The sequence below is a fragment of the Gavialis gangeticus genome, unplaced genomic scaffold (genome assembly GCF_001723915.1).
Source record: "Gavialis gangeticus isolate Ggan-Ray unplaced genomic scaffold, GavGan_comp1, whole genome shotgun sequence".
NCBI classification, from domain to species: Eukaryota; Metazoa; Chordata; order Crocodylia; family Gavialidae; genus Gavialis; species Gavialis gangeticus.
In genome coordinates, this window is record NW_017728992.1 from 41,854,640 (window position 1) to 41,863,131 (window position 8,492).

Sequence of the window (8,492 nt, forward strand, 5' to 3'; positions counted from 1 at the left end):
GTTTAGCTCACACACACCAGTTCACACACATACAATCCACCTACACATACACACAGGCAAGTTCCTAACTTGGACAGTACAATATGGTGTATATGTGTGCGCTTGGGGGAAGGTTCAGGTGAGAGAGAGAGTTAAAGTTTAGGGAGTGAAAGTTGCCAGAACTGGGATTAGAACCAGTGGACTAGAGAGAAGCTGGCTGAGGAACTGAGGCTTGGATTTACTTAAGGTAGATTGGGGCTGGAAACTGAGGCAGACAGCTGAGCTATCGGGGGCAGGGGGGTGCAGATAAGTGCTGGCAAGGAGGAGTTAGCCAGGAAAGAAACTGAGGCAGAAACCTGGTTGCTCAGGGGAAAAGGAAAAGGCAGTGGGAAAGAAACAGGGGGTTTGGGGGCAGAGAGGAGCTCTGGACAGGTGTTGGAAGTAGCAGTGAGCCAGAAGCAGGAGAGGGAGAAATGAGACAGAAGTTAGAGGGGGAAGGAGCAGAGACTGGAGCAGGGCCAAACCATAGTAAAGCAAAACCCAACTTAGGGGTCAAAATAACAGTTTTATTAAACAGACAACACACTACACAGCCCCATGAAGTTATTGGTTTACACACACACACATACTCACTCACAATGGCAGCAGGAGAAAGAGGCTCAGTGAAAGGGTTGGAGTCCAGGTAGGGAAGAGAAGCAGAGTCCAAGTCTTTGGCTGAAGAAGGGGTAGGGAGTGATAGCTACCTATCCAGGCTGGAAAGGGGTCCTTGTCTAGTAGGTGTTGTCCAGAGTGGGGTTGCTGGCAGGGCGTCTGGGTGGATAGGTGGTGTGGCATGGTGCTGGTCCAGATGGAGAGGGTGTCCCACTGGGTCTGTCTTCACTGCCCCTTTTCATAGGGGCAGACCTTGTGTGACCCTATTGACAGGAGGCATGCCCAGGCAAGGGTCAGCCCCTGGTATACTGAGCATGTGTGCTCCATGTAACGATGTGCAGTTTTGGGTGTCTATAATGGTGGGGTACAAGGGTAGAGTTGCTGGTTCTGCAGGCTCTTTTGTCTTTCAAATGCTGAGTTCTTGTCTCTGTTTCTGGGTGAGGTCCATGGTTCCTGGATTAATCAATGTGAGGTGATGGCCCAGTCCTTACAGGCCATTCAGTAGAGGCCTGCTACCATTGTATTTCAATCATTTCCAATCAGTCTCATTCATCCAGGAACCAATTTACATGGGAGGGGTACATGAATCATACAGTTGCAACACAGGGGATGCCTGGGCAGAGGACACAAGATGGAGGCTTGACATACAAAATGGAAATTTGACATGACTTATGCTAACTTACATATATAGGCCTAAACATTAATCACACAATATAAAAGCAGTACAAACATAATAATTATCACTTATAAAACAGTGGGTAGCGATATCAAAATAGCAGGGAACTTATTTGCAAAGAGGGGAGAGAAAAATTAAACTTACTACCTAAAATAAAATGTTAAAGCTTTTCCTACATCTTAGCTTACTTATACTTATCTATAGGGAATAGAGAGGGAGAGAAAAAGTCAGAAGTGGTTGGGGAAGGGGAGGTAATGCATTTGAAAATAAATAATAAAAAAAAAAACTGGGGGTTTTACTACACTATTAAATCCGCACACATTGTTTGCATGCTAACCTCAGCCTCTGTTCTGGGGAAAAATAATCAAAATAGTTGTCATAATTTTGCTTTACTACATGCTAGTGTAACTAAGGGGTGGGGAGTGACCAGGACACCAACCCTGGGTGCTGACTTAAGGTGGGGCATAAAAATAGCAGTGACCATGCTGCTGGCCTACCCACCATCACTGGCAGCTCATGTGCAGGTGGATACCCTATGCACCACTGCTGCCCAGGGTATCACCTGCATAACTGCACAGTTATATACCTCTGTTAATACATAGTCCCTGTAAAGCCACTATTTAATATGTTCTTTTGGAATACTTAAGTACTTTCTTCCTTGGAGTCGAAAGGTCAAATGTCTGCCCATTCAACCATTTATTAGACAGCCATCATCACTCTAGAGGACAGAGATTAGGGGCTGGTGGATAAATCCATTAAGTGGTAGAGACAGTGGCTTTCTATTTTGGGCAACATGTTTGCTTCTGAATGATGCAAGGTGCCCATAAATAAAGTACCCCCAGCTACACAAAGAGAAAGGACCTTGAGAATGCATACAACCTCTTATTCTACCTAAAGTGCAAGAAGAAGAAAGTATTTATTAAGATGTTTTATAATCAGAAAGAATTAATTGGATAACAGTCCCTTGTTAAAACTGGCAAGGGATTATAGGGTTATGCCCCTTTTGTTCCTCTGCACTTTTGGAAGAAAGTACTGGCCCTACACTTTAATGAAATATTAGTGGTGTAAGGTAAACATGGAGTGGAACTGCGATGCTTTTGCTAGCCATAAACTGGGAAGAATGGCTGTCTGGTTCCCTGCATAGTGGCCAAGCATTGTTTGCCTTTATGCTATCAAGTACATCATAAAGATGGCAACAGGTGATAGTAAAGGATACCAGAGTCTTTTGAAGTTTTTTCCATGTAGGCTGCTTGATCTGTTATAGATCTGCCATTACACCCAATATCATGTGTGGTCCTCTCCTGTGGGCACTGATACCTTTTCTTACATCTGTTTCACTCCTTGCCTCCTTCAATAAGACTTGTTGTGAAGAGGATAGATAATATCAAAACAACGTAGGAAACCGAGAGAACAACCAAGAAGAGAATCACTTTAAACAAATGGATTTGTAAAACTTGATTGTTCTATGCCTGACCATGCCAGAACTCTAATTTGAATTAAACATAAGGTGACTCCTTTCACTGAATCAATAAGTGCAAATAACAAAGCTTGCAACCATGTTTTATTTCACAGACAAAAATGGTTCTTAAAAGCTTTCTGAAGGCTATGCTTGAGACACCTGCTGTTAAAGTTGTTTGCTTTTTCCTAGAAAATTTGGTCTTTTACAACATTAAAACAGACAAGCATGCAGTCAGCACACTTGGGGCTAGAATTTGTAGATGTTTGAAAGGCACATTTCTTAATGAACACCATAACTTCTGCAAACTTCCTTGTAGCAAATATAAATGGCAGGGAGAGAGTGTGGAAAAACTCCATTGCAGCTCTCTCCCCACACTCACAAACTTCTAATTAGGGCTGCCTGGTTTGTAGACACAGACGATTCCTATTGTTGTTTAGAAAGGTCAGTTTGCTGGTTAGCCGCATGACTCTCACTTTCATAATAATGGATTCTGTAGCAACATCCAGTTCTTCTCTTATTCTTCTTTGGTATGAATGCTCTGCTATTTGGGTTGCTACAGGGACCTCATAGCATGTATTTTGCAGCAATTGTTTCTGTTCTACAAATATGCTGTTGCATATTATAATATTTGTTGATTTTTTGCAGCTGGTGTATGAATGCATTGTAGTCCCAACAGGAGAGTAATTGTAATGTAGACACTGACTACAGCTGTTTACTGCAGTATTCCACTTCATGACTGGTGATACAAAGGGAGAAAAAGTTCCTAGGAAAATGTGTTTGATTTACAGTATCCAACTCTATAAAGGCACAACCTTATAGCCTGTTCCTTCCCCAATAACTTGTTTTCACATAGATCATTCAGCAAACCTTCCATGAAGACAAGTTACCTCTATATCGGTCACTTTTGCCACCTGCTACAGTTTTCTTTCATCTTCCCCTTTATCAAAGACAGGTCTCTGCATCTATCTTCCCTTTCCTGACCTTGAAGCACCTAAAGCACTGAATAGCATCACTGGGAATCAAGGAGTCTCAAGCATGCAATGCCTTGCAGAACTCAAGACGCTTAGCACCTTTCAAAGGTTATTTTTCCCCCATAAGTCTCTAAATATTACATTGCCCTCCCATTTTTCACTCTTGCGCTTTCCCATATTGAATGTTATAGCCAAGACTTGCCAGAAAAATGAAAGTAGAACTGATTTTTCAACTATTTTGTTTTGAAAGTTTCCCAACCCCCATTTTAAAGCTACACTTATGAGGGGAAACATCCTTAATTGATGTATCGGTGTTTATTGGATGTTATTTTATGCCAGAGGAGGAGCCTGAGTGGTATTACTCTGATACTGATTTGTAACTTGTATTTTACAAAACATTTACAGTTGTTCATTTAAACTGAAGTATGGACAGCCGGCTAACTACACATATCAACATGATGTTGTTAAATCTAATTTTTTTTCAGAAGTGCTTAAGGGGAAAGAAAACATCCATACCTAATCCAGATTGAGTCTTTAAAAGGAAACCAAAATAAAAAGTAAAAGCCCAAAAACTGAACATTTTTTTATTGCTATTTTAAAAATATGAATTTAGACTGACAACCTATATACAAATATGCAACATGATCAGAATTCAAATGGTGAAAATGTTATATGCAGAAAAAAATACCCCATGAAAAAGCACTGTAGTTGGTTCACATATTGGGTAAGCATTTGTGGGCTTGATTTCTTTTCCACAAAAAAAAGACATAACCTAAGAAACTTAATTTTAAAAACCAAATATTCACTCCACCCTAACTAAATGTTGCATGAATAAACAATGTAGATGATAAAGCAATTATTTCATACACTAGGCAGAAGCTTTCGTGTTAATTAGACAATCATTGGCAGGTGTATTTTTGTAGATGATTTCTAAAAGTCCAATGGATTCTTATTAATCCTCTGGTATTAATTATACATGTTCATTAAAAAGGTGCATGTGCACATATACACATGCATTTTTATGATCATAAACTCAGTTACACTTTAAAATTAACATAACTTCTGAATTAAGAAGGAATATCTATGTTGGAGAAGGCCAATAGAAAAGCACTGTTAGATTAATTTGGTCACTTTAGGGGTGGGACAAGCTAAGAGCTTCAATCACACGTCAGAAAATGACACCAAGCACCCTAAATATTTATACAAACCACTCTTGTAGTTTGGATAATTGCATGTAGGTTAGACCTCAGCTGGTTAAATACATAATAAAAAGTAAGTAAATTACTATTGAGAAAAACAGTGTGCTTAATTTTTTGACAGAGCAGTAACAGCAGTTTACAAGCACATAAATTATACAGAATAGACACTGTACTTTTTCCCTTTCACAATGATATTTAGTGAGTGCTCTAACAGTCCCTAAACCAACTGTTTATAAAAGCCCCAGTGGAAAGGATCCATCCATTAACTTTATCTGAAAAATAAAAAGAACCCTACCGTTAGTTATGGAAGTAAAAAATGGCTGACAGTAGTTTCCTGGCTCTTGGTGGTTTTACTGTGCTATTTACAATGATAGAGAGGGAATGTGCAACTCCAAAGCTGCTGGAAATTAAAAATGACTCCATAAATAGATAATAGAAAATTACCAATGTTCTACCAAATGAACATGGATTTACCTGAAGAGCTACAGCTAGTATGTTATTGATTCACAAAGAAAATACTTTATTTGTGCAAGTAAAATTAATGGTATCATATGAAAAATACATGACACCTGCTTAGCAACTCCCAGTCCCATTATACAGCCCAAGGACTTATGTTGATACTGGTCATAAATATTATATATGTAACGAAATTTAAATTTGATACTAATTTAATTTAAGTATAAAAGTCCAGGAATTAAAATGATGGCTCTCAAAGCAGTACTAAGTCAAGCATAGTGTGTGTGTTCAGTTGCCAGCTTGTGATAATTATAAACACACCCAAGATAAATAAAATAGGCTGGATTTCACTCCCACTGATTTAGGAGTTTTGCCCTTGACTTGACAAGGCTCTGGTTGCAAAATGTGACCACCCCTAAGTTAATGTGACCTTTAGATTTCACTTTGCCATCTTGTATTTTACCCATATACACAATCATATTGTGTAGTCTGGGGTTGGAATTTGGCTGAGAAATGGTGGTAGGATATTTTATAGAGAGTGCGTACAGAAATCTGAACCATGTACAAACCAAAACCCATGATACAGATACTTTAAAGTTTTGAAGTTAAGGTCTAGATCCATATGGTTCATATCAGAAAACCCAAGAACTGTGAGGGAATTTGGATCTCAATTTAAATAGTGAGCTACACATGATAGTAACCTTTCTTGTAAAGTGGGTCATATTAAATGAAGGTTATATATTTTTTCTGACTCCTGAAATTTGGTTGACTTCAACAACATTTATTCATAATACCAGAGACATATGGTAGAGGTGTGGGAGAGGAAAACCCTTAACCTACATATACATTAAGATCTGGAAAATGTGACACAGGATGACGTTTTTGTTTCATCACTGCTTCACAAATCTCATTGATACCAGACAGCTGTATCCTAAACAGTGAGTACAGCTGAAAGTGCATGTTTTGACTTGGACTTGAAGTTACATAGATTGTGCATTGATCTCCTCTGTCTCATCTGCTTCAGAAAGAGTGGTGTGAGGCATAAGTGGCAGGAGAAAATATTATTTGGAGTGCACCCACTTGCCCCTCCCTCCTGCAGGGCTGTTGTGGGGGCCAGCGCATGCTGGTGCTATATGCACAGTGGCAGCAGAGCATGCGGTAGGGGCTTTGGGAGTGGTGGGGCATGGCAGTGGTGCTGTCACTGGCCACTGTGAAATTAGTTGGGGGGGGGGGCCAAGACCCATTAGTCCCAGCCTTCTACTGCCTAGGGTGTGAGGCATCTTGCCCTAGGAAGGAGACAAGCCTCATAGGGTTTCTCTATACAGCTGCAGGGACATGTCTGTACATCTGGAGAACAGATATGGATCCCTAGCAACAGAGGAGAAGGAGCATGTTCTGTCAGCAAAAGAGGCCAGGTCAGGTCTCCCCAAGGTTGGGAGGATTGAGACCATTGCCACCAAAAGGAAGCAATGGGTGGTGGTGGTTGGCATCTCCCTTCTGTAGGGGACAGAGACATCCATCTGCTGGCCTAACCTTTTGTCACAGGAGGTCTGCTGCTTGTCTGGAGCCTGAATGCAAGATGCCATAGATGGATTACCAAGACTCATCTGGCCCTCTGACGACTATTCCATGCTTTCACATGGGCCAGTGATACTGTCATATCGGACCTAGAGCAGATCAAAAGTGACTCTGGGTACAAGGGTAAAGGGGACAGGGACTCAGGTGGTGTTCTCTTGGGTCGTTCTGGTCAAGGGGAAAGGCCCGGGCTAGATCAGACGCATCTTGCAGATCAGTGCATGGCTGTACAGATGGTGTCACAAGCAAGACCTTGGCTTCTTTGACCTTAGGATGTTGTTCCAAGAAGATCAAGAATGGTGATGTCATGGTAGAGGTCTGCTATAAACCACCAAACCAGAAGGAGGACATAAATGAGGCTTTCCTCAAACCGCTAGTATAAATTTCCAGATAACAGGCCCTGGCTCTCATAGGGGATCTCAGCACCCTGACATCTGCTGGGAGGGCAATATAGCAGTAAGCTATAGCATTCAGGATGTTTTTGGAGAGTGTTGGGGACAACTTCCTTGTGCAAATGTTGGAGAGACCAACTAGGGGCTGTGCTTTTCTTGACCTTATGCTCAAAACTAGGGAAGAATTGGTGGGGAATGCAGCAGTGGATGGCAATTTGGGCAGTGACCACTAGATGACTGAGTTCAGGATTCTGAGCAAAGGAAGGAAGGAGAGCAACAGAGTAAGGACCCTGGACTTCAGAAAAGCAGACTTTGACTCACTCGGGGAACTGATAGAAAGGATCCCCTGGGAGACCAGTCTGAGCGGAAAAGGAGTCCAGGAGAGCTGGTTGTGCTTTAAAGAAACCTTACTGAGGGCACAAAAATGAACCATTGTGTTGCACAGGAAGATTAGCAAATATGGCCAAAGACCAGCTTGGCTTAGCAGGGATATCTTTAGCTGGCTAAAACACAAAAACAAAGCTTATAAGAAGTGGAAATGTGGACAAACAACAAGCGAGGAGTATAAGAGTATTGCTCAGGCATGCATGGATAAAGTTAGGAAGGCCAAAGCACAATTGGAGTTGCACATAGCAAGGGACATGAAGGATAACAAGAAGGGTTTCTACAAGTATGTCAGCAGCAAGAGGAAGATCAAGGAAAGAGTGGGTACATTACTGAATGGGGAAGGCAACCTAGTGAGATAGGATGTAGAAAAGGCTGAAGTAGTCAATGCCTTTTTTACCTAATTCTTCACAGGCAGGTTCAGCTCCCAGAGTTGCGATGAGGTGGAACTATTTACAAAAGTTGTACAGGTACAACTCCATGGGGCCAGATGCAATGCACCCGAGGATGCAAAGGGAGTTTGCTCAAGTGATTGCAGAGCCATTAGAACATTTGTGGTGATCAAGAGAGGTCCTGGATGATTAGAAAAGGTCAAATATAGTTCCATCTTTAAGAAAGGGAAGAAGGAGGATCTGGGGATTTGTAAATCAGTCAGCCTCACCTCGTCCCTGGAAAAATCATGTATCAGGTCCTCAAGGAATTAATTTCTAAGCACTTCATAGTTTCATAGTTTCTAGGGTCGGAAGGGAC

The 8,492-nt window shown here is 41.3% G+C and overlaps 1 long non-coding RNA gene across 1 annotated transcript in view; it reads right to left on the reverse strand.

The window, feature by feature from the left end:
• Positions 1-4,315: 4,315 nt before the first annotated feature.
• The window catches only part of LOC109300771, a 34,445-nt gene continuing 30,268 nt past the window's right edge, over positions 4,316-8,492 (reverse strand). The window contains exon 3 of the long non-coding RNA XR_002098324.1: positions 4,316-5,207. This is a non-coding gene — a long non-coding RNA (uncharacterized LOC109300771). The remainder of the gene's footprint in view (positions 5,208-8,492) is intronic.